The sequence below is a fragment of the Taeniopygia guttata genome, chromosome 2 (assembly GCF_048771995.1).
Source record: "Taeniopygia guttata chromosome 2, bTaeGut7.mat, whole genome shotgun sequence".
Classification (NCBI taxonomy): Eukaryota; Metazoa; Chordata; class Aves; order Passeriformes; family Estrildidae; genus Taeniopygia; species Taeniopygia guttata.
Genome location: NC_133026.1, coordinates 143,410,770 through 143,435,018, shown reverse-complemented (window position 1 = coordinate 143,435,018; position 24,249 = coordinate 143,410,770). Strand labels below are relative to the sequence as shown.

Below are 24,249 nucleotides of genomic sequence, written 5' to 3'. Positions count from 1 at the left end.
ATTGAAACGGTAAAATATCTGCATTAAGCTGGTAAATTAAATAAGGTCTGAATACTGTCATTCAAAAACAAGTCCTGTACAGGCTGTGGGAGTTATATTTCAATATGACAAAGAGGCAGGTTTTTTGTGTTTCATTACTGTTACACAGTTGTATGTCACTGTGGGAACTGGACTAAATATCCTGATGGACATCGTACCTTCCATGTAGACCAGTGGGTGCTCAGATCCTGCATCTGTTGAGAAAAAGACTGGAAGTGGATTACAGTGGATTTTACCAGGGATATAGGATCTGCTCCAAGTTGTTTTTCACTGCTTAACTGTGCTGAGCAATTAAACCAAAGTGTCAATTTAAATTTGCTGTTTTATGGGGTTTGAGGGGGATTTAGTCTGGAAATGAGCATACAAACAAACACACAAAGCCCCCCCACAGTGATACTTGCAAAAATCTACCCATGCTCCAACAATCATCCTAGTGGAAATCAAGACTCTTAGAGAAGCCAATGGAGTCCTTTACCATGATATGATGTAAAATTCCAGCTGTTCTTATGAAGAGGATATTAAGACAGATGTTATGATTCTGATTCTTGACAAGTGTTTCTGGAGTTCACCATTTGAATGACAACAGACTTGTGCTTTTAAAACCTATTAGCATGAGCTAACTTAGAACTAAAAGCATGTTCTTTCAAAATATATTTAGTATGGAAAATAAAAAAATAGGCAAAGAAGGGAAGGCAGTGGTGGTATGAAATTGCATCCATGTATTTCAGTAGGTAGTAATCTAAAGGTGAAATATTACAGTCTTGTATCTATAATTCAATTGACCTTACTGTCAAACTGGCATCCTGCCAATTTAATTCTAAAACTAAAATTTCAAAGCCAATGTTGAGTAAAAGAAGATGAACTATTAGTCATTACCTCATGGATTTATTTATAACTGCAGTCAGTTTTCCAAAAATATGGCAGGCAAAGGGCAAACCCCATCCTGGGCTGCATCAAACCCAGCATGAGCAGACAGGCAGCAGAGGCGATCCTCTCTCTGTGCTCAGCATTGGAGCCCTGTGTGCAGAGCTTTGCCCCACCAGTTAAGAAGGATGTGAAGGTCCTGAATGTGTCCCAAGGAGGGTAAAAGAGCCAGTGAGAGGGCTGGAAGGGTCCTGTGAGGAGCAGCTGTGGGCTCTGGGCTTGTCTGGTTTGGAGAAGTGGACGCTGAGGGGTGACCTGGTGGTTCTCTACAGGAATGGAGGTGCTGAGGGCTTCTCTCTGGTGTTCAGTGATGGAACACATGGAAATCATCCAAAGCTGCATCAACAGAGGCTCAGTGTTGATGTTGAAAAGCATTTCTTTACTTAGAGGGTGGTTAAAGAATGGAAGAAACTTCCTAGAGTGGTGGTCAATACCCCAAACCCGTCACTGTTTAAGAGACATTTGGACAATAGAGTTAACAACATGCTTTAACTTTTGGTCAGCCCTGCAGTGGCCAGGAAGTTGGACTAGATGGTTCTTGTAAGTCCACTTTCAACTGAACCATTCTATTCTACACCATTGTATTGTATTCCATTCCGTTCCATTCCATTCCATTCCATTCCATTCCATTCCATTCCATTCCATTCCATTCCATTCTGTCAAAAAATAATTTGAATTACACAAAAAGGCCTCGCAACTGGACAGCCAAAGTGAATACTTTTCTTAAATTTCTAACTTTGCTTCTTGTTTCAGCTGTTTTTCATATGAATGGCTTTCCACCTGGAAAGTGCTAACTTAAGGTTTGCAAGCTCCAAACCTGCAAGAAAGAACTGTTTTTTTTTGAGGTGGAGCAGTGTTTGAATTTAAATTGCTCTCAGTCCCTGGAGGTAATAGCCTCATTCACCCTGTAACCATTTTGGCTGTGGTACCAGAGGCATTGCAATGTGATGCATGACATTGAGTCTGCAACACTAATGGGCACCAATATACTGCCCAAGTCATATTTCTCTTTTGCAGCAGTGTTAGTAAAGCAGCTATGGAAGCTATCAACTGCAAGAGGGGGAAAGTTAGAACTGTGCAATGTTTCAGTGAGGAATTTGAGATAGCCATAACAGTTCCAAAATCCATCAGTCATTTCTCTAAACAGGAAAAAAAAATCAAAACCATGCTGATATGTTCTGAAGATTAAAAAAACCTTTCAGTCTTGGGAGTGAGCAGTAACCTTTGCATTACTGCTAATTTGTCTACCTGGCAAGTTTATCAACCTGCTGAGGCTGAAGACTGAGACAAGCAGATCTTTAAGGAAAGGTTTTGACATATTTTGGGTGTTCATTGCTTTATTAACAGAAGGTTCATACCTTTCTAGGGCAGAGAAAGACAAGGCTGAGACTCAGTTTGTGCTCCAGAGCTGCTGAGCTCTGGCTGGGGCTGGCTCTTCCTTGTGAGTTACTGCATCCAGATAACCTGCAGCTCCTGCCTTGCTCTGCAGTAGTGTTGCTAGGCAGTTGCTAAGGCTGTTTTTGCTCCAGGCTAGATGATCTACCTGTTTACTGCACTAAACTGTGGGATTTAGGGATGGAATAATATCCCAGCCTGGGTAGTGAGCCCTGGCTACTCCTTTTTTATAAGCAGGATACCTGGTTGCTGTGGCCTGGCAAAGGTCTGCAGAGCTCTAGCACCTCTCACCTGGGGTAAGAGCCAGGCTGCAGCAGGAGACTCCCAGAGCCACAAGGAGGGATTTTCCTTGTGGATTTAGTTCCTCAGGATGAAGACTGGGATTTCTTCCTCTGAGAGTAGCTGTCACAGGTCAGGACCCGAGTGCAAATACTGGTGCCATGTAACAAGGACCAATTTTTCTGCCTGAGTTTTCCTGGCAGTTATGCTGATTTTGTTGCTTTAATGTTTTATCCAGTTGTTCTAGTCATACCCAAAGTAGTTTTCAATTAAATAAGCAGAAGTCTTTTATGCCGTAGAGAGTAGCTTATATTCATTTAGTGATTAACAACATTTTCTGAAAAGACTTTAGAGCAGGGCCAGGTTGGTCAGATCTATGTTCAACCACAGATGACAGTACTCATTTTTCTATTGCCAAGGCATTGCCCTGGACTTGCATCTGCCTTACAGATAGATAAATGGAATGTGACTATCCCTCAGTCCCTGAAATCCCAGTAGAAGTTTTGATAAAATTTAATCTGACAAATTGGATTCAAGACATCTGGGATTAATTCTCAGTTCAGATTTTGCTGGATATCTATCAAATGAGCCTATCAAGCAAAGTTCTGTACACTCTCAGGTAGCTCACTTAATCCACTTTATGGTTTGGTTCCTCTTCAGTGAAATAAGGCCAACACCTTATAACTACCTTAGTAGAGGAGTCAAAAAGCATTACTGGATATAAACTGCTCAGATATTTGGAGAGCTGTGAGACAGAGAGGAGAATATCAGCATTTTTTTCTTATTTAGTACAGTGATATTTTCTAAGGGAGTGTTCAGTTATCAAATTTAATTCCGGAATAAATATTTCACATGACCAAATAATTCTTTATCAAATCAGTTCTTTATAGTCCCTTTCTAGGAAGGCTTATTTTACAGAGCTTTCTCTGTTCCATCCCTTAATGTAGTTGACGTCTGCTTGATGCTTCATCACTTCTCCCCACTCTAAGTTTTCAAATAGTTTTCACTTCCATAGTGAATTATCATGATCTCTGGTGATAGCTGAGAAGATGCAGCAAAGCAGAGATGCTTCCTCTTTTTCTCCAGCCATGAGTTTGCATTTTTTTTCCTTTCTGTGTGATTGCTACAAAGGTTGATTAAATTAGAAGAAGAAAGATCAGGCACCTATGTGATAGGAAGTGAAATGAAGGTTTGCAAAATTAGTACTTTAGGGGCTTTTGACAGATTTATGTAGGCTCTCTGCATCTGGGCATTGTCTACTTCAGTTTCAAAATATTTCTTTTACAGAACCCATTGCAGTTGCTTTACTGAGCTTTTTATAGGCTTGTGAAAAGAGCTGGCTGTCAGAGCTCCAGACTGCATCCTCCTGTCCCAAAAACAGGTATAAGATCAGCCCAGAAGGGATGTGGAGATGATGCTTTGACAGTGTTATGCTGAAGGAAAGCTTATCATCACAGAAACTATTTTTGACTTGTCCTTAGCAGGCTTCAAGTGATGGAGATGGTCACTGGCTGTGAAGCAGACTGGTACCAGTGTATTCCTGGTATTGGACATCTCTGCTGATGGGCAGATGTTGTTTGCTGTCATTCTCTCTGTCATAACACCATCCATGTATCTCTACCAAATTAATTTTTAGGGTTATGCAGGTAAGAAATTACTCTTTTGGGAATTACTCTTTTGGCCTTTGTGCTCTGACCACTAAGACTATTCTAACTAGACAGCAGAAGCCTTAATTTACAGCACTATTAGCCAGTAACATCTCTTTAGCATTTGCTGCCATTGTTGGTGCCAAGCAATTGGACTAGAGGGAATGGGAAGAAACTGATGCACAGAAAATTCCACTTGAATATGTGTAAGAATATGTTTACTGTGTGGATGACCATGCACGGCAACAGATTGTCCAGCGAGGGTGTGGAGTTCCCTCACTGGAGATATTCCAGAGCTGTCTGGGCACAGACCTGTGCCATGTGCTCTGAGCAGGGAGGTTGGACCAGATGATCCACTGTGGTCCCTTCCAGCCTTACCCAGTCTGTGCTCCTGTGAAACATCAAAGAAATACATCTTTGGGACTTGTATTGCTGCATACACACCAGGTAAGCCTAATGTAGAACTGTCCTGTTGTTGGACCCTGGTCACCAGATATGACAGAAGTTTCTTTGCTCATGGCTTACAGGTGACAATTATTCCTTCTGCCAGCTCCCTTTCTTCTCAAATGCTCTCCACACACCTTACAAAGCTTTTTCTCAAGTAGAAGTTTTCTCCTTTTGGTTTTGTCCCCCCATCCCAGTCACATCTCTCTCGAAAGGTACAGATTGTTCCTGTACCAGATTCCATGTTCATCCCACAGATGTATTCTTTCCTAAGTTATTTTAGTGGGGCTTTGTCTTTGGAGCAAACTACTTGCATTGGAATTGCTTTTGCATATTATGGAAGTTGGTTGGAAAAAGTTTCTGCTACACTCACTTTTGAAATGATGGATAAATGAGGGGAAAGCTGTGAAAATACACACACGTATGGAAAGCCTGAAGAAAGGGAGTGATTTGGTGGGCGGGAGAGGGGGGAAATTAGGGAGTAATCAAGCACCACTGAGAAATAAGTAATTTAAACTGACTGTTGATTATACCAGAGTAACTCAACAAAAGAAGCAATAGAAAGTCTGCTAATCACAAGCAGATCATATCTGACAAAATGTGAGATAGTGAATAAATTTGTTTATCTCCTTGCCTGTTCAGCCAGAATTTATTCTCTCTAAATGAAAGCATTGAAAATGGGTATGGCAAGAACTATTTTGCTTTGAGCTCCTTAGTCAGAGGAGAGATAAAGATACCCCTAGAATCTGCAGGATTGAGCAAAAAGTGGGCAGGTTCCTCAGTAAATGGGCAGAATATTCCCCACAAAGCACTTCTTATCTCTTCATTCACTGTTAGAAGAACTAGGAAAATTAGTCATTTTGAGGCAGCCTACCAGATTAGGGCCAGTTTACTTGCATGACCCAGCACCCCTGTACCTCAAATCCTTACCCACCAGATGTGCCTTTTCCTCGTGAGAGTGAAAAATGTTTTTAAAGCTCTTTTCTGTCAAGGTAATTTGAACATGTTAAGGATGACTCAGCAAAGCACTTAATTGCATGTCTCAGCCTATCCCTAATTAGCAGAGATCTTAAATTCTTGTACAATCCTAAGCATATCCTTGAAGTTAGCTCAGGCACATACCCAAACTGCTGATTATGCCTGGGGGAAAGCAGGTAAGTTTCAGGAAAGCAGCCACTGTTTCAGTACCAGGCCATGTAAATGGCCAAATATACTATTATATATATACTATTATATATATTTTACCAAAGATATATAATATCTTTGGTAAAAACAACAGCTGAACCTACAGCAGCTGAATTTCTTCTTTATTCTATAATCACAAAATTATAATTCCTAAATATTTCCTAAAACGTCACCCCCTTTCATTCTTCTACTGTATGGACATGAGTTTTCTCCATATTCCTGATACAGGAGCATTGTCTGCATATACCTGGGTGTTTTGAAATACAGAAGTTTGAAATATCTTTGAGAATCTGTTTCTTTTCACTGCACTTTATTGAACTTGACAGCCTTGTGTTGCACTCTGAGAATGACTGACTCTTTTTCCCAGGCTTCTGGAGTTCACTTTTCCAGTGTTGGGAGGTCACTGGCTTTTTTCCACCTCAGAGTTCCTGAATTTCTGCAGGAGAGAACACAAAGTTTTAATAGTGAAAATTGCTCAATATTGTCTGGTGTTCTGATGGATGGCAGTATCCTTGCTCTGTGTGCCTTGGTACAGCAAAACACTTCAGCTGAAGAGGTTTTAAAAATCTATTTTGTCTGCTTGAATGCATGAGTTCTGTGGTAATGAACAGCTTTCTTACCAAGGCCAAATCAAACCAATTGCCTCTAACCAGATTTGTTAGTGAAAACAAGGCTGTATTATTTGATAAGAGAGCAAGGATTGGGGTTATCCTACATCTCACTTGTTTTGGTATACTTTGAGAATTTGCAGGAAACTGGGAGGTTTGTTCCTTTTTGTTTTGCCCTTCCCATGCCAGGGTGGGCACAATCTGCATATTGTACTGGCAAAGGTCCTGCCATCACCAGTTTCCATTTAAACAAATCGTGATCTGGATGCAGCCCAGTGCTGTCAATAGTCCTCGGACACCTGAGTCACAACCAGCTTTTACTTTATTTATGACATTTCTTTTGTTCCATACCCATTCTCTGGCTGGCTGCCTGTGACAAGTACCATGGATATCCCCCACCCTATGGCAAGGGAATAGATGATGGCCAGAACCACACTGCTGCTCCTACAGGTGCTAGATGTCTTGTTTCAGAGTTTTATTCATTCAACATGGGTTAAAAATGGCTATCAGATATATGGTTTAGAGGATTTTTTTTTTTTCCATTTTGGATTATTAAAACCTGGGCTGTTGTTTGTTTTTTCTCTTTTGTTGTTTTTGTAGCTTACAGTGTAATCCACATCCTGAGAGGAGAGGGTATTTTCACATGAGTGCTTTTACAATTGAAGGAATGATCTCCTCGACCTCTCCTTTTCTCTTCCCCTCCATTGTGTAGTTCTGGTCATTTTTGATCCTTTGTACATTTACATAGCTGTGCTCTGCAAAGATGACTTGAGCTGAGGTTTGGTGGGTGCTTCCAGATGAAAAGTTTCCAGAATTACCTGCAAAGCCAGAGTACAGGCCCAGCTGATCTCATCCATCCTGTGTTCCCAGTGCACCTGCATACCCACCCTATAGGCAAAGAATCAGAGTTGTTTTCAGAAGTCCTTTTGAGCATCCTTAAACTCTGCCAGTGCAGCCTCAGCCTTCATTTCTGACTGGGGCTGTCGTTCTGGCACTGGGTAGTATTGCCTGCCCTTCATTATGTGTGATGCAAGGGAATTCCTTGCACATTAACAGTACAGCCCTTTGACTGGGACAGGAAAAAGACTGCAGCTTAATTCTTGGAGTATTTCTAGCAAAACACTACATGATTGTCACAGCTTTAGTTGCCCAGCCAAGCCATCCAAGGTGGGTTGTTTTAATGACAGGATTTTAAGCCTGGGATGTTTCAAAAATAATTTTATTTAATGAAATGAGACAATCTGCTCAGAAGACCAAAGGCACCACTCCACTGCTTCTGAGAGCCAAGTGGCATGAGTGAGTTTGCTTTTGAAATAAGTCCTAATCAGTAGGCATGACCAGAAAATGTTTATAACTCTGGTTTTCATGGGTGAGAGGGTGAGGCTCCATGTGTTGGCACCTTTGTGCAGATCTAACACAATGGAACACTCCAGTGATAATCTCTGTTGGTTTCTCTCCTTGAACTGTAGTGAGGCTCATGACAAGGAAAGCTTTCAATATACTCCTGTCTTTCCTGCCTCTCCTCCCAGCTGGGAAAGTGATTTTTACATAAGAAAGAATGTTTGTCTTGCAGAAACCTGTGCTGCAGGCCTATTATTCTGCCTTTTTTATTTTCTCCTTTTTAATTTTTTTTTTTTTTTTTTTTTTTTTAGTAAAGGCAATACAGAATTGATTCAAAGCAGAACCAAACTCACAAGGGTGGGGTAGGGGGTTAGAAAGGCGCAGTAAGAATTTACCCAGAGAAAATTAATTTGAGGATCTATCTGAAATGAAGCAAATGAACCTCAGAAATACTATAGAATTAAATTACTGTAAAATTTCTCCAGGCTAAATCATTAAAGGTCTAATTAAAAGAACATTATTTGGCAGTATAGTGTCCATGTACCTCATGAAATATATTAGTCTGGGACTTCCTTCCTTCCTTCCTTCCTTCCTTCCTTCCTTCCTTCCTTCCTTCCTTCCTTCCTTCCTTCCTTCCTTCCTTCCTTCCTTCCTTCCTTCCTTCCTTCCTTCCTTCCTTCCTTCCTTCCTTCCTTCCTTCCTTCCTTCCTTCCTTCCTTCCTTCCTTCCTTCCTTTCTTCCTCCTTTTCCCTTCCCCTATTCCTCCCTTTCCTCCCATTTCTCGTTCCCCATGTCTTTCCTTCCCTTGCTGTCCCTCAGCAGCCTGTGCAGAAAGAAAAATTGTTTTATTTTGAATGGAGAATGCAGTTTCCAGCCTGGGGTTTGCAGACCCTCAGGGTTACTTGTAAGAAGGGGAAAGGATGAAAAGGAACTAGGAAAAGCAAATTGAGGTACTAAATCCCTGTAAGATAGCTATGCCCCTGAAAATAAAATTGCACCTTCAAAAAGTAAAATAGTTGGAAGTTACCAGGAAAAAAAGGAATTATTACAAGAAAAAACATCAGGAGGTTTGAAAGGTCATTGTGGTCAAATATATAGTGTAGGTAAAATTCAGAGGAAATCTGTTCAGTGTTAATACAATTTTAGATCAAAGAAATAACAGTACCTGAGCTGTAGACAGTTAGTGGAATTAAACTTTTGAACCTTTTTAAGACTTTCCTGTCATTTTATATAGCCAGTGAAAAAAGAGAAATCCTAGTTCCTTCCCTGCAGTAAATTTATAGAAGTTCATAAATGAATCTGAACTCAAATATTAAAGCTCTGAAACATCATGCTTTTGCTTATGTAGGAACTTGGATTCCAGTAGAGCTTAAAATGATTTGTGGACATGCATTTCATAGGGCACAGGTGGCATCAGAAGCCACATTTCACACAGCTGTATCTGGTGCAGCCATAAATAACTTAGCAAAATATTGAGGTAGAACTTTTTAAGAGCTTTACAAACAAGTGATTTGTTTACAAAACACAAAAACTGCATGAATATGCCAGGTCTGGAAGTAACAAATTCTTCATCAGGTAAAGACACAAGGATGCAGAATAAAAATTATTTACAATTCAAAAGCAGAAGCATGATATAATAAAAGCATACAGGTTTTAGTCAGGGAAATCTTTGTATGCAAAACTGTCCAGCACATCTCAAATCAGTGTCCCAACTGTTTGTGTAAGGCACTGCAATTTAATAGTATTTGCTCTTGAGAAAAGGTCTCAGGCTCTTTGCATAGACAGGTTTAAAGGAACACCATCTCCCCAAAAATAAAAAAAAATTACCCAAGAACAAATCCCAGATCTTTTCACTGCAGATGTTCCCCACACCAGGGGATGGCAGAATCATTGTCTACATCCTTCCTACCCTTACCTCTAGGAGTGGGTTAAATGCTGGCTAGCTTTAGGGCTACAGATTCTAAATCCTTTTGGATTTAAAATCTAAACCCAAGCAAAATTACCAGCTTTCTGAAGTTGGAGCCTTTGTGTCTGATTCTCTCAGACATTTCAGTAGAGCTGTCACATCAACAGATCATTTTTTTCCTTTATTTTGCCCAAAGCAGAGATTCTTGTGTAATCATATAACTCAAGGAGCTGGGGCTTTAGAAAAATGCTGAATATTATGTTATACTGTTGCAATTTGTCAGAAAAATAGCTTCTCCAAGCTATTGAGATCTACAAGGTTCAGTTTAGATTATCCAGAATAAATTGTCTCTTGACTGACAATCCAAAAGAATAGCTCCATGATTAATGTTTTGGGACAACCTTGAAGTAGGATTTTCCTTCCTCTGCCCTTGCTCCTGCATGCAGCCTCACTCAGCTCTATCCAACAATCAGTTAATTTCTTTACAGAGATTCCTCCAGCCACGAGCTGGGTTTCACAGGGGTTGTGGGTGCACAGTTGCCTGCAGCAGCTGAAATGTGTGCAAGGAGATCAATACTGTGTTTTCTGAAGCACAGTCTCAGTAGTTGTGGAGTGATCACCTTTGGCTCTTTTCTATACCTTCAATATCCATCTTAGGCAAAGCCTAAATTTGGAACTGGGGCGCAGTTGCAGAGGGGTGTATTGAAGCCAAACCTCTGACACTGCAGTGCCAGGGAACATTCCACAGGGACACTTCCACTCTTTGTCAACCACTTTTTATCCTGTCAGAGCAGTGGAAAAACCCTTAATGTAATGGAAAATCAGCCTCTTTCTCTGCAATCCCAGCATGGTGTCCAGCTGCACAGCTGAAGTCTTGGTCCACCCTCCCCACCCAGATTCCCACTGACCAGACACAGAGAGCCCAGTGAGTCCCTGCTGACATCATGGGGAGCCTCACCGATCTGCAGACAATCATTTAATTGCCTGCCAGGATTTTTGTGTTTCCAAAGGGAAGGATTTATACCCAAAGAGTGCTCATATCCCTGCAGCGGGGAGCCAAGGCTTGTCAAATCCGCTGCCGGCTGCTGGTGACTCATGAGATGTCCAAGACAAGCAGCTTAACTTTTTCCTCTGTTTCTGTTTTCAAAGAAACCACTTCTCAGCTGCACACCAGGGGGCTGTTGTGAGTTTGAATTAATTTGAGGCTTCCAAATTAAAATTGCTGCAATACAGCAATTCATTTCACCCTGTGAGGAACATCTCAGATCCGCTGACTCTTCCTGTGGAGGCACCTGTTTCTCTCCGAAGCCAGCTCAGCTAACAAGCTTAGGCATTTCACTGGCTCTGATGAGCTCTCTGTGTGTTAACTCTTCTCTTTGCAGGTCTTAGGAGCCCACGGGCAGGAAACAGAATCCTAACTTGCATCACATGGCAAGTTAACTGAATATTGGGAGCAAAGCCTATTTCCAGCAAGCACAGGCCTGCTGGTGTTATATTTATGCTCTGGCTTAAAAACATTCAATTGAGGATGCCATTAGGGGGTTAATGGAAGCATTGTACTTAGAAAGTCTCTCTGTAAGCTAGGCTAGCCTCCTTACCTTACTGTGTGATCAAACTCATTATTTTCCAGCTCCTGCTGGGACTGTAAACAGTCAGATTTGAGCAAATGAGCTGCAGATGTATTTATATCAGGACAATAACATCAGGGGGGTTTGGAATGGCATGCTATGGCCTGCTGAAGAAATAATGTAATTAAATTATTGTTTACAGAAAGAAAACTGGCACTTCTGGGCAGACGATATTTTTAAGCTTTCTTGAAAAGAAACTTGACTCTGGAGCATCCTTTAAAAACAGAAATTAGAGGTCAAACACTGGATGAGGAAGCAGGAATAGAGGAATTTCATCTTCAGAACCTGATTAACAGCACATAAACATCACACACATACAATTATATCTTGTGTTTGTGCAGATCTTAGGCAGAATGAGACCATGCGCATTTTCAAGTCATCCGTCACGTAAGGTTGTGTGAGCAACTACTAAACACACACTTCCCCAAACTTCAGAAGACTGAGTTTGCCTGAACTTGACATAAAAAATGGGTGCAAGATGTCAAAACAGTGTCCTCATTTTATGAATGAGAGAATGCATTGCTCAAGGGCTTTTTGCTTTTGTTTTCCTTTCATTTGGGGAGGACCAGAGTGGGGCACGGGAAACAGGACTTAGTGGGGGGGGGGGGTAATTTTATCTTGATTTATTGTCTATTTGTAAACAACTGCTGACATTTGAGATGACCCAAAGTGTCAGTATGGGATGCTAAGTAGGACATGGAGAAAATCTCCCATTACAGCACCCTGTCTGTGCAGATAAACCAAGATAAGGGGAAACGTAGGCACCTTGCCTACACATAGGTTACACACATGAGCACAACCTGTGCTAAGTCTCAGAGTTAACCCTGCCTTGATTCTGGTTGTATTCTATTTGGGATTGTTATTTCAAAGAAAGATTGATCATTTTCATACTCACAACTCTCATAAGAGCTGGGTTACTACTGTGAGCAGGTAAAAAATGCTGAGTGACTTTCATGGGCTCCTCCTCACTGCCAGTTCTCCTGTTTTAGTGCTGTCATGACACAGGGGATGTGTGCTGTGGCCACTCTTGAGCACTGTGCAACTGTTCAATTTTCCTATTTTAGCTTCTGTACAACATCCTAGACAACCTCTCCAACAGCGGATGCCAACCCCCAGACACTTGACAGCTTTACCTGATGGCATTTAGTCTGAATTGAAACATGTGCAAAGCTTGGCCTCCCTCCAGAGGCAATGTAGAGAGCCACCTCCACCACCACAGGCTGTTTGCATCTTGTTCCTGTTTCAGGAGAAACTTGAAGGCCAAGAAAAACACATAGTCTACTATGCAATCTCCATGCCACAGCTTATGCAGCCCAAACCACTCATCCCTGTTGTGCCTGTAGCAGCTGGGATTGTAAACACTTGTTTTTTCATCAATCTTCATCAGGACCATGGCTCAAAACATGAGTCTCTGCTGTAGGTCACCTATCTTCATTCACATCACAACATCACCCCTACTATCTATTGACCTTTTCTCAGAAAACATTTGGATGTGCCACTTTTTTTTCTTCCCAGTCTCATTTTGATCAACCCACTGGTTTTCATGCTCAGATTTTGTTTTACTCAGAGTGGAGAGATCCAACACTGCTTGCAGAGCAGTTGTGTGTGTTGGAAGAGTGCAGAGAGCAGACTGGAAAACATGTTACACTCTTAGTATTGCTCCTACACAGCTCCTACTCTACTTCTGGAAGAAGAACACCTGGATGGGCACTAGTTTGAGCTAGCAGGACACTTCTATGAGATTTCTTTTCCAGACTGTTGTGTACTCAGGTGGGTCATGCAGCTTACCTGAAAAATGGTAGGGGAGAAAGTTTTTGGCTTCCCAAATTGCAGACAACATGCATTGTAAGGAGATAAGGATAAGGATGTTAATAGCTTTTTCCTCACCTCAGCTGAATTCCTACCTCCCTCCTTGACCTGGAAATCCATGCTTGCAGGGCTGGTAGAAAAGATGCATGATAAACTCCTGCCCTGTTTCTGTCAAAATGACCCACACTAGAAAAGAGGTTCGGGCTATCCTGAGCAATCTAACACCTTTCAGCTTTCCTTGCCAAAATTAAAGTGGATATTATCAATTGGATAAATCACAGCAGTGACTGAGAATACTGTGGGCAGGTTCAGAAGTGTGGTTTGATCCTCAAGTCTGCACAGAAGTCTGTTCCCATTAAGGAAAGAGGTGGGAGGAAGACTGAGAAGTTGTTGTGGTTTAACCCCAGCCAACAACACAGCCCCACCGGGACTGGGGAGAGAGTCAGAATGGTAAAAGCGTGGGTTTGATAAAGGAAGTTTAAAAGGCAAAGCAAAAGCCATATGCACACAAGCAAAAAAACCAAGGAATTAATTCTCTCCTTCCCACAGGCAGGCAGGTGTTCTGCCATCTCCAGGAGAGTAGGGCTCCATCACATGTAATGGTGATTTGGGAAGAGAAATGTCATCACTCCAAATGTCCCCCATTCCTCCTCCTTCCTCCCACTTTGTATACTGAGCATGATGCCACATGGTCTGGAATATCCCTCTGTCATTTGGGGCCACCTGTCCTGGCTGTGTCTCCTCCCAACCTGCCCTGCACCCCCTCACCAGAATGGCAGTAGGAAAGCAGGAAAGCCTTGGGTCTGTGTAGGTCCTGCTCAGCAATAACAAAAACATCTCTCTGTTATCAACCCCCTGTTCAGCACAAATCCAAAACACAGTCCCACACCAGCCACTGTGAGGAAAACTAACTCCACTCCAGATGAAACCAGCACAGAAGGCAAAAAGGGAGAATGTCCCAGTGAAATGCTCCAACCTGTGGAAGGTGTGTACACTGCATTTCAGATAAAGGCAACAAGTATAAAACATTTTGGTTAAACAGAGACATTTCATCCTTAAACTAGAACAGAGCTGCTCTCCTTTATGTACTGGGGAAGATGTGAAAATCAGCTTTTAGGTTTTTGTTCTTTTTGAGCATTACTGAAGAGGTTTCACAGAACAGTATTGAATGTGTCAAAATGGAATAGTATATTACATTTCTGGTTCACCCTTCAAATGCAAACTCACATGTTCTCATACTTGAATTCCTTCACTTTTAAGTGAAGAAAAGATTCTTCAGACCACTAGTATAATCAACTCCTATAATGACAAGAAAGCTCACAATGTCATTCTGCATCCATGGAAGAATTCTGTGAATTTTGGGTTTTTTTCAGAGCATCTTTTTAAAGAAATAACCATATTTAATTTTTCACTAAATTCTGTGAATGAATATCCAGCATAGTACTCCCAGTATAAAAGAAGTAAGCAGGAAATAAATCTGTCTTGTCCTTTATAACCAAAATGCATTTAATAATTTGAATACCTTAGATAATTTATTTTGCTTCTAAATCGATACTTTGGGATCACTATGTTTTCAGAGAATGCTTGATTCACTATCAGAAACAAGGACCACATGTCCTGATTCTCAACCCCATTTTAGATCCAAGGGAACCAGAACTGTCCCTGAGGGGAAAGTTAAATGAAAATTAATTTCTAATGCACTCCAAAGGCCACAGTTCTGTGGCTCTCTTCATCACTGGATTATTACTGATGATCTATTCCAATTTGGAACAGAGACAAGATGACAATTATGCTTCCTAACAAGTCTTGAAATAACCCATCAGCTTTGAGGTTGAAACAAGAAAATTCTCTTCACATATTATTGTTGGCCAAGAACACCAGATTCTAATCCCATTTCTCTGCAAGTATCTCTTTGTACCAAATTCCAATTTCTTACTTAATTAGTGAGCACAGAACCACAAAAAGCCAAAACAAAATACAAAATAAATACATGACAGAGGAAGCTATCAGATCCTATATGGAAACAAAATTCAAAGAATGCTAAGAGAGACATTTTGGAGAGCATCATACTCTTTGTCCCAGAACCCCAAAAAGCTGGCATATTGATTGTCATTTGAGTGTTTTCAGTAAATCTATGGAAGTGGGAGAGGAATAGCCAGCAGGTTTCCTGGAGTCAAATGGTGGGAAATGGCCAAATGGTCTGTGCAGAATCCAGCTGGCACCCCGGCCTCAGGAGCAGACAGAGCTGTAAGTGTCTCTTGCTTTCAAAAGACAGAGGCAAACAGAAAATGTGAGGTAAAAAAGAGTAAATGCACTTATGAGATACATCATAAGTTTTTGTCCTGGAGATAATTATTGCTAAGATACTAAGATTTAAAACACTGCAAACGTGGTTTTTTATTTGAGGTCCATGGAGAACTTGTAGAAATTGAGCAAAAGGCAAGTCAGAAAATCAGCTTGGCTTTCCAGAGGCCTGCAGGAACTTGGAAAGGATGTCCAAGTTAAATCAAAAATGTCCAGAAAAACAGAGATTGAGAAAGCTACAGTCCATATCTATGTAAGAATCTGGCAATATTGGGAGCAGAGAAGTTCAAACTAGATCAGGTGCAGAGGTGGACCACAGGATAATGACAAAACCAAGAGATTATTTTCTTATGAGGAGAGACACACTGGGTCAGCTTGTTTAACTTCAGCAAAGTGGAGGCTGCAGAAATATATGTTATCTGTCAATACACCAGTGTGGGATCACTGGGGAGCCAGACACAGTTGTTAGCAGACAGGACAGTACTGGCACAACCAAATGTAATATATTGCTCATGATTATTTTAGGCTGAAAACAAGAGGGTTAGACAAGTTGAGAAGTAAGATTATGTGATGCTCTTGCATCAGAAGCACCAGAGAAGAGATGATCGCAGCAATGGAGATGCAGTCTGACCTGCTTTTGCACAGTATTATGTGACATCCTGTGGTAGGAGGGATGTAATGACCCAAAGGATTTATTCCCATCAGTTGTTTTGTTTTTCTGTAATTTGCCTCACATATCACAGGTCTCTTAACCCCATAACCTGTCAGATTGAAAAATCCCTGTACCATCAAAGTTAAGAAATTTCCTAATCAGTTTAGAAGCAGGAATACAGGGCTAAACTGTGTCACTGTAGAATGCCTTGGACATTGGTAGATGTCACAGGCTGTGAATGTGACCCCCCCCCCCCCCAAAACTGTTAGACCTGTTATATATTCAAGCCACCATAAATCCTAAAAAGATGTAATTGTTCAGCCAGAACCACCAGACTTGCCTTCCATCCTAGAAAAGGGGGGCCAGAATAAACAGCAGACTAGATAATGGGCAGTTCACCAGTCTCCTTCCCTGCATTTTTTAATATTCTGACAACATCAAAGATCCCTTGTCATGGGTGTAGCAGAATCATAATATTAAAGCAAGTGTTCATTAATACAGTAGGACAACTTAATGCTAGAAAGACAACAGTGACAGAACATACAACTTAGTTGAATATGTGCTTTTAAGATCTCTTCAGCATCTCCTCACTTGAAAAAATAATTCATTAGGGCTGTCAAATTTTGAAACATTAGGGAAAATCAGAAAGCATTTTAGAAGCTTTCAGGAGAAAAACAACAAGCTTTTATTTGCCATGTTATGACCTAATCTGTTAATGAATCAAGAAGTGTTGCTTTTTGGCTCCCTATAATAAATGAAAGAATATTCTGCAATCTCTCACACTCCTCCTTTGTGTGGGGTGTTCGCTTTTAGGGGTCTGATTTGCAAAACAGCTATATGGTGATATATCAGTTTGTTCACAAGATACATTCCCTCCTTATTACCATAAATTCTGGGAATTTTTCTGGGATAAAAATAGAGATTGGTCTTGCTTTACAAGATCCTCTAGAATCATGGAGAGTCATGTAAATCTGGGTGAATAATCTGCAGATTTCCTCTCTCTAGGTGTCAGCAGTGAAATTTATAACTGGGTTTTAATTTGAAGCCATTCATTATTTCAGCTCTCTTTCAATTGCCTCTTTTCATATTTTGTTGCCTTGTCCTTTCCTAATGCAGCCTAAAACCATCCTTGTGGCTGCCCAGCACAGAGCACTGAACAGATGTTTTCTTTGAGCTGTGCTCAGCCATATCTAGGCCCTTTCCCTCAGTAATTACAGTTAATTCTAGGAATCCTTAGTGAATATTAATAGTGGAAATGGTTCATCAAATATCCATAACATTAGACTGAATGCTCTTTCACAATGCAGTGCTCAGTTACGCAGATGCATTACATCATCCTGAAGTTGCATGTACTTTTCTTTATGCCTAATTAGATTGAAAAAGAATGCCTGGAGGAATGGGGGAATGTGCTATAGCTTCCATAAATCCCTAAAGCACATTATACCCCACACTCAGAAATGTCTTTCTCCCTAGTGTTCCCCTATAATTTTTTGGTATTTGCAACATTTATCATCTAACATGATATAAAGGAGCTGGTTACCTTAAAATTCATAAAGGTTTTCCCTCCTGTACCCTGCTCAGTTTCTCCTGTTTGATCCTGCAGTGAAAATGCAGATCTGCCATCATTACAGTCAGACCAAAATACTGCCTATAACTGTGTCATTGACTGTCATCATCACAGGCTCAGCCTGTGACTTCATCCCGGGGCCAGAGAGGGGAGTGGATGGGAAGCAAAGGAGAATGGCTGTGATTTAGTACAAATCACCAGAGCAATTGGAGAACGTGACCAGACTCTAAAAAGCACATGGAGACCTCTCTCAGTCTGATGAGTTCACAGGTTCTTTTCCTACTTACAAAAGCCTATTTTTGATGTTTGCCACCTTCTTTGCTCCTACCCTGTTTAAGGAAGGTTGGCTGGGCATAGAGGGAAGCTACAAAGGCAAATAGCCTGGTCTTTGTACCAGCAGCTGTAGTACTGCACCCATGGTGGAGGGCAGAGAGACGATTCTCTGAAGCACACAGTGCTCCCTGAAGCCAACAGGAGCATTGCTCTCTCTCTGCCCTCTGACTCAGGCAAGCAGCTCTTACAGATCTCTCTTTACTGACTGATTTATTGAAAGAAATCTCAGATACATTCCTGTTGGCTTCTGTTATCAAAAGAAGACATTCTCAAGAAGACATGGCTCTCTTGCAGTCATGCAGAAATTTGCTCTGTAAAGCTGGAATCAATGTATGTAATTAGCCCTATAGGTAATTGTCCATACCTTGCAGTCAGTCATTAAGCAGGACTAAACTTTGCACAAAGTCTTGTGAAAATAGGACTTCTCTTAACACAATAAAATTGTGACTAATGGTGTTTCAGATCAAAGAAAGAAAGACTTACTGTAAAGGTTGGGAAAGAAGCTAAGGAATTATGTATTGCAGGGATGTCAAGCTGTCCAGGTACCTCTGCAAAATGTTGCATGCAACAATTTGGGCAATATTTGGGGTACCATGAATATCAAGGTAATTGTTTCTTTCTGTGAAAAATGCAACCAGTGCCAAGTATAGTCCCCATTAAATGACATTACCACTCAAGGATGCTGTTGCAATCATGCTCCTGTAAAAAGAGAAGAGAAATAAACCCAGTGGCCCAATGCTGTCCAGCAAAGGACAGCTGCATTCAACTTGCATGCATTATCTTATAGGTTTGGTTTTCTCATAAATGTTAATATTGATCCTTTAGCTCATTTTGTCCAAGGATACCAAAGCAGTTGACAAGTATGAATTACCAAAGCTTTGCAACAGCCAGAAGAGGAGGGTGACTGCTGCATTCTTTTAACACTCAGGCATAAAATGGCAAAGTGAGGTTAACTGACTTGTCTGGGGTCAGGCAGTGAGTCAGAATGGGAGTTGCAAAGTGGTACCCAGGGGTTGCTGTTCTGCTGCTGCTGCTGAACAGACACAAGAAGAGGAAACTGGGGAGTTGCCTGAACAGCGTTTGCAACAGCTGGTGCTGAATCTCACCGCCCCTGGTCCCTGTGCATGGTGCCCTCAGGAGCTGAAGCACAAACACACTCCCAGCCCATATGCTTAGATGCTGGGAATGCCCCAGAGAGCTCCTACAGGTGCTGTGAAGAGGATTCCTCTGGGCTGATGAATGCAGAGAATGATTTTAAACAGTGTATGAGCTCAGCATGGAAGGGGAATAGGCAGGACTCCTTTTTCCAGCAACTTCTTAATTTCTATTGCCACAGTCCTCCAGTTAGGAAAAGGTGTAGGAATACTTTTGTTTGTTTTGTTGTGCATTTTGGTTGTTTAATTTTTTTTTATCTCCCATTGCTAACAACAATAATGTTATGATTCCTGATTCCAAGTTGCTAAAATTGCAATCATTTCACTGGTCTGAAATGCAGTTAAATCATAGAATTTCCATTTCACAGATGAGTAAATGGAGGCTAAGGAAATGCATCTGTGGTAGAATTAAGAGCCAGAAATCCTTTAGTGACACTGGACAGCTTTCCTTTGGTGGGTACAGGGAAGTTTTATATACATACATGTTAAAAATTTAGATTAATCTGCTGAGATATTACCCTGTACACTGACATTAAAGACACTAACTCAGAGAACAATAAAGATCATTACCATAATTTCCAGCCTAGGCAAAGCTATTACCACAGCCAAAGCTATGGCTGAAATCACTGGTTCAGAAGTTCCTGCTCTAAGCTAGAATGTTTTATTTCACAGCTGCAGAGGGCTATGGGTGCATGGCCACTTACCAGGCCCAGCTGATACCTGTTAAACAATGATGCACTGATAGCCTTGGCTTAAGCAATTGTTCAGACCTCCAGTCTGAATTTTGGCTATATTAAAATAACTTTCATCTACCAGGTTTTTTCTCAGTGTAAGTGGAGTTTTTCCTGTACCACCTAAGCACTAGGCAGTGGCTGCTTTCCTGCTCCTGTCAGATGGCCACTGGCAATGGATCTTCCACTCTGTGTCATCCCAAAATAAATTCTGCCCGAGTGAGCTATAAATCAGTAGATGGTCTCTGAGGCACAGTGGCTCTGTGTTGCTCAGCCTACACTGATACAATGGAGGGCACCGTGCCACTGTCCAGCTGTTGAGATATGAATAAACGACAAGGAATTATGTACAGACAAATTTAAATACTGCTGACTTAGGGGAAATAAAATCACCGAAGCACTGAATGATGCTGGAAGGCTTGGAGCCAAAATCACATTTGCTTTTGTTCTGCTCTGACATGGGGTGTAATTGGGTTACAGTGAAAACACTGAAATAATATTTTTTTTTAAGGTGAAGAACAGAGAGACAATTCTGACAGTGGTCAGTAGCATGTGAACAACACTAATTGTTCATCAAGAATCAGACAGAATCACAGAATCATTGAATATGCTGAGGTGGAAGGGACCCATTAGCATCACAAAATCCAGCTCCTGGCCCTGCAGAGGACACCCTAAGAGTGTCACACCATGAGCCTGAGAGAATTGTCCAAACACTTCTTGAAATCTGTCAGGCTTGGGGCTGTGACAGCTTCCCTGGGGAGCCTGTTCCCATGCTTAACTACCCTCTGGGTGAAGAATCTTTTCCTGATATCCAACCTAAACCTGCACTGACTCAACTTCAGGCCATTCCCTTGGGTCCTGGCCATTGGCCATTCCACCTGAGAGAAGATGCCCCTCTTCCCCTCATGAGGAAGCTGTAACTACAACAAGGTCTCCCCTCAGTTTCTTCTCCTCCAGGCTGAACAATCCAAGTGACCTCAGCTGCTCTTCACACAGCTTCCCCTCCACATCTTTCATGTGGTCCCTCCTTCCCCATCTTCACAGCTCCCCTTTGGCTGCTCTCTAGTAGCTCAATATCTACCACCACGTTGTGGTGCCCAATACTGCAGGTGAAGCTGCCCCAGTGCAGAGCAGAGCAGGACAATCCCCCTGTCTTGCCCAGCTGGCCATGCTGTCCCTGATGTCCCCCAGGACAGGAATGTCCCTCCTGACTGCTGGGACATTGCTGGCTCATGTTCAGCTGTCCACAGACCAGGACCCAGGTCCCTTCCCACTGCTCTTTTCTCCAGTCTGGCCACACAACCAGGGCTGCCCCTGACTCTGGCTGTGGCTCTGACTGGCCTTCCAGACACTCAGATAGCCACTGGTCATTACAGTCAAGGTCATTACAGTTTCCTCCAGTAAAATACTAAAAACAACAAAACAAATCCTCTAGAATGGGTGTCCAAATAAGATATTTTTCCCCTTTTTATTTTTTTTTAACTTTGGATTAAGTAACAAAGAAAATAGTAAGACATCCAGAATATATAGATTAGTTTACCAGTGATGGCTGCCCCAAACTTTCTAAAGGGAAATACGAACTGAAAGCATTGCCTCCCACCTTGAGGGTGGGGCTGTGGGACCAACCACAGTCCCACTGGGCTACTCCTCCTGCCTCTCCCTTCTCCCTGCCCCAGCACAGGCCATTCCCTGGGCTGCAGCCCTTCAGTGGGGAGCTGTGCATCACAGGCAGCTGGCACAGCTCCCTGGGATAAGCAGGAGAGCAACAGGCTGAGACAGAAAACAGGCTGAGAATGGAAAGGAATTTCATCATTTCAAAGCCTTTGGCCTTTACAGTGCTAGGAATGGGTTTGGAGGATAGTTGCAATTCTATTTTTGGTTGTCTGCTTTGGGGACTCTTGGTTTTGCCAAACTCACATAGCACCAGGCAGTGTCTGCAGGAGCCAGGGCAGGTCCAGCTGTATCAGCTCTTGGAGCCAATCCACCCCTGCAAGCGACAACTTCCAAGTGTTTCACTTTGACATTTACTTGGCTCATGTTATCTCACCATTAACACAATTCTGGACCCTCATTGAGAGATACACAGGACAACAAAAATGCCTTTAAAACACCTGTTTCAGCCATCAAATTTCATTAACTAATGATGAGTTTCTGTCATTGGCTAACACTGGTCATTTCTTCATGCCTACACCATGCCCTTGCCTCTCCAGCCTTCCAGACTCAGTGGCTCACCCTGGGCTGCCTGGTGGCACTGCTTTTACCCTTGTGAGCACTTGCAGGAGGTGTTGAATTCCTACCTTCCTCTGCACAGCTATTATTTATTAATGTATTAGACCTTCACTCACTACATATTCTTGGATTTAGCTTTCAGTGAGATACACTGATATTCAGCCTGTTCAGCTAACCACAGAAAGTCAATAAAATGCTGCAACCTGAGGAGGGAGAGAAGTTGCACATTCAAGGGTCTGAATCAGTCCACCTGAAACCACAGGGATAGATCTTTCCCAGTAGGACTGGAGTGGTGATTATCCCAAGAGAACTGGTAGGTGAGAGCAGACTTCATCCTTGTAAGTGCTTAATCTCTCAAAGCCAGAAGGTTGTATATTAAAATGAAAGGTGAATGGATAAAAATTTAAAGAAGACTAGGAAGGATTCATTTAGATGCTTTGAAAGTAGTAGCAATGTTTTGCTAAGATGAGAAAGGAGTTTCCAGACAGATATCCTGTTGTTTTGACTTTTTTTTTTTTTTTCCCAGAAAAATGATTTGGTTTGGTTTGGTTTGGTTTTTTTTGCCTATGACAAACTATGTATCTCTTTGTAGTGTACAGTGTGTCCTCACGGGGGAGATGGCTCAAGCAAGAGATTAAAAAAAAAAAAAAAAAAAAAGAAAGCAGTGGGCAGTTACAAGATAAATTTCAAGGTCTTTTGGCACTGAAAAGCCTTAGAGGCAAAAAAAATTAAACTGTATTTTGTGTACATCCTGTACATCCCAGGAGAATGTTTTCTCCTTTGGTGTGTTGAATCTGTGTGTTTACTCATGTATTAAAATTGCTGCTTGGTCTGCAGTGTAAAGATAACATAAAATGAATCCTAAATGCCAGATATAGGTTTACAGGCTGAGATGCTCTCTAGAGTTGTCATCACTTCTGGGTTGTGGCTGTGATGGGAGGTAATGTTTTATGCTCTGCAGCTTCTGGACAAAGCCAAGGCTAAAGGGATTTAGAGAAACCAACCAACAGATTCAGGCTAGGAGACTGCTACAGAGACACAGCAAGTAATGAGGAGCTGCCAAGGAAGAGAAAACATCCAGAGGAACAAGATTAAAAATGTGGGCTCTCACCTTGTAAAGCTCATCCTGCCTTGCTGTGTTAAAGCCCTGCCTTTAACTGGGCTGGAGCTCATGGGGACTTGGGGACTGACACGAGTGGGTCCCAGACTGTCATGGGGAAGAGGAGGGGGAGCAAATCACAGCTCTCAGAGAGGCAGAAACTGATCTCATTCCTTCAGCAAGGTCACAGCAGCCTCCGTGATGAAGTTGTTTTGCCTCTTATTCATAGTGCCGGAATCACTCTGGTGGGGCAGAGAAAAGGTCACTCTCAGAACACAGTGGCACCCAAGGCTGGCTGTCATTTTTGAGGTCCTACAAAACCAAAAGTAACTCAACTTTTGTTGTGATGAGATTACCTGTGACGTTGTTGCCAGTGTCACCCTTTACATGCTCACAGCCTGGGAGTCTGCAGTGCTGGAGAAATTAACTCCTGCCCAAGGAGATCCTTCTGCTTTGTCTGATGTGCCATGTCACACGTCCCAGAGATGATTTTGACCCCATTTCTTGGAAGAATAAGAGCTCCTGGAAGTGGGACAGGAGCTGTGGTCATCAAAATGATCTGTGTTGGTGAGCACCATTTGGGCCATGTGACATTTGGGGAGGGAGCAGCAGGGGAGAGGGGTTGTTTCCCTTACTGTGTATACACATTCTCCTTGTGCTGTGAGCCTAAAAGTGGCTGCTTTATGGCAGGGTTTCATTTGTGATTAATGAGCTATTATCAGCATAGTTAGAAAATCCACCATGGTTGTCACCAAATAACATTCGTCTCCCACTCAATTCCTGCTTTTGGCTGTCAGACTTTGGCTGAAATCAGACATTAAGGTGGAAATGTGGGACAGCAATGGATGGCTTCAGTTTAGGTTGCATAAAGAGACCAGTTGATCTGTGAAAGCCCACCAGTGTGTGTTTGGCATTGATAACATTAGTGCAAGGTAATTAATATTCCAAGATTGTAAACCTGCTCCAGATTCAATAA

The 24,249-nt window shown here is 41.9% G+C and overlaps 1 protein-coding gene and 1 long non-coding RNA gene across 6 annotated transcripts in view; one reads left to right on the top strand and one right to left on the bottom strand.

Moving 5' to 3' along the window:
- KCNQ3 (potassium voltage-gated channel subfamily Q member 3) overlaps positions 1 to 24,249 on the top strand; it is a 234,211-nt gene that overhangs the window by 153,966 nt on the left and 55,996 nt on the right. The gene's annotated exons all lie outside the window — the stretch shown is intronic.
- Positions 6,206 to 24,017, bottom strand: LOC140682482 (uncharacterized). The gene is made up of 2 exons (XR_012054286.1): positions 17,701 to 24,017; positions 6,206 to 7,408 (listed from the first exon to the last, which is right to left on the bottom strand). It is a non-coding gene; the product is annotated as an uncharacterized lncRNA (long non-coding RNA).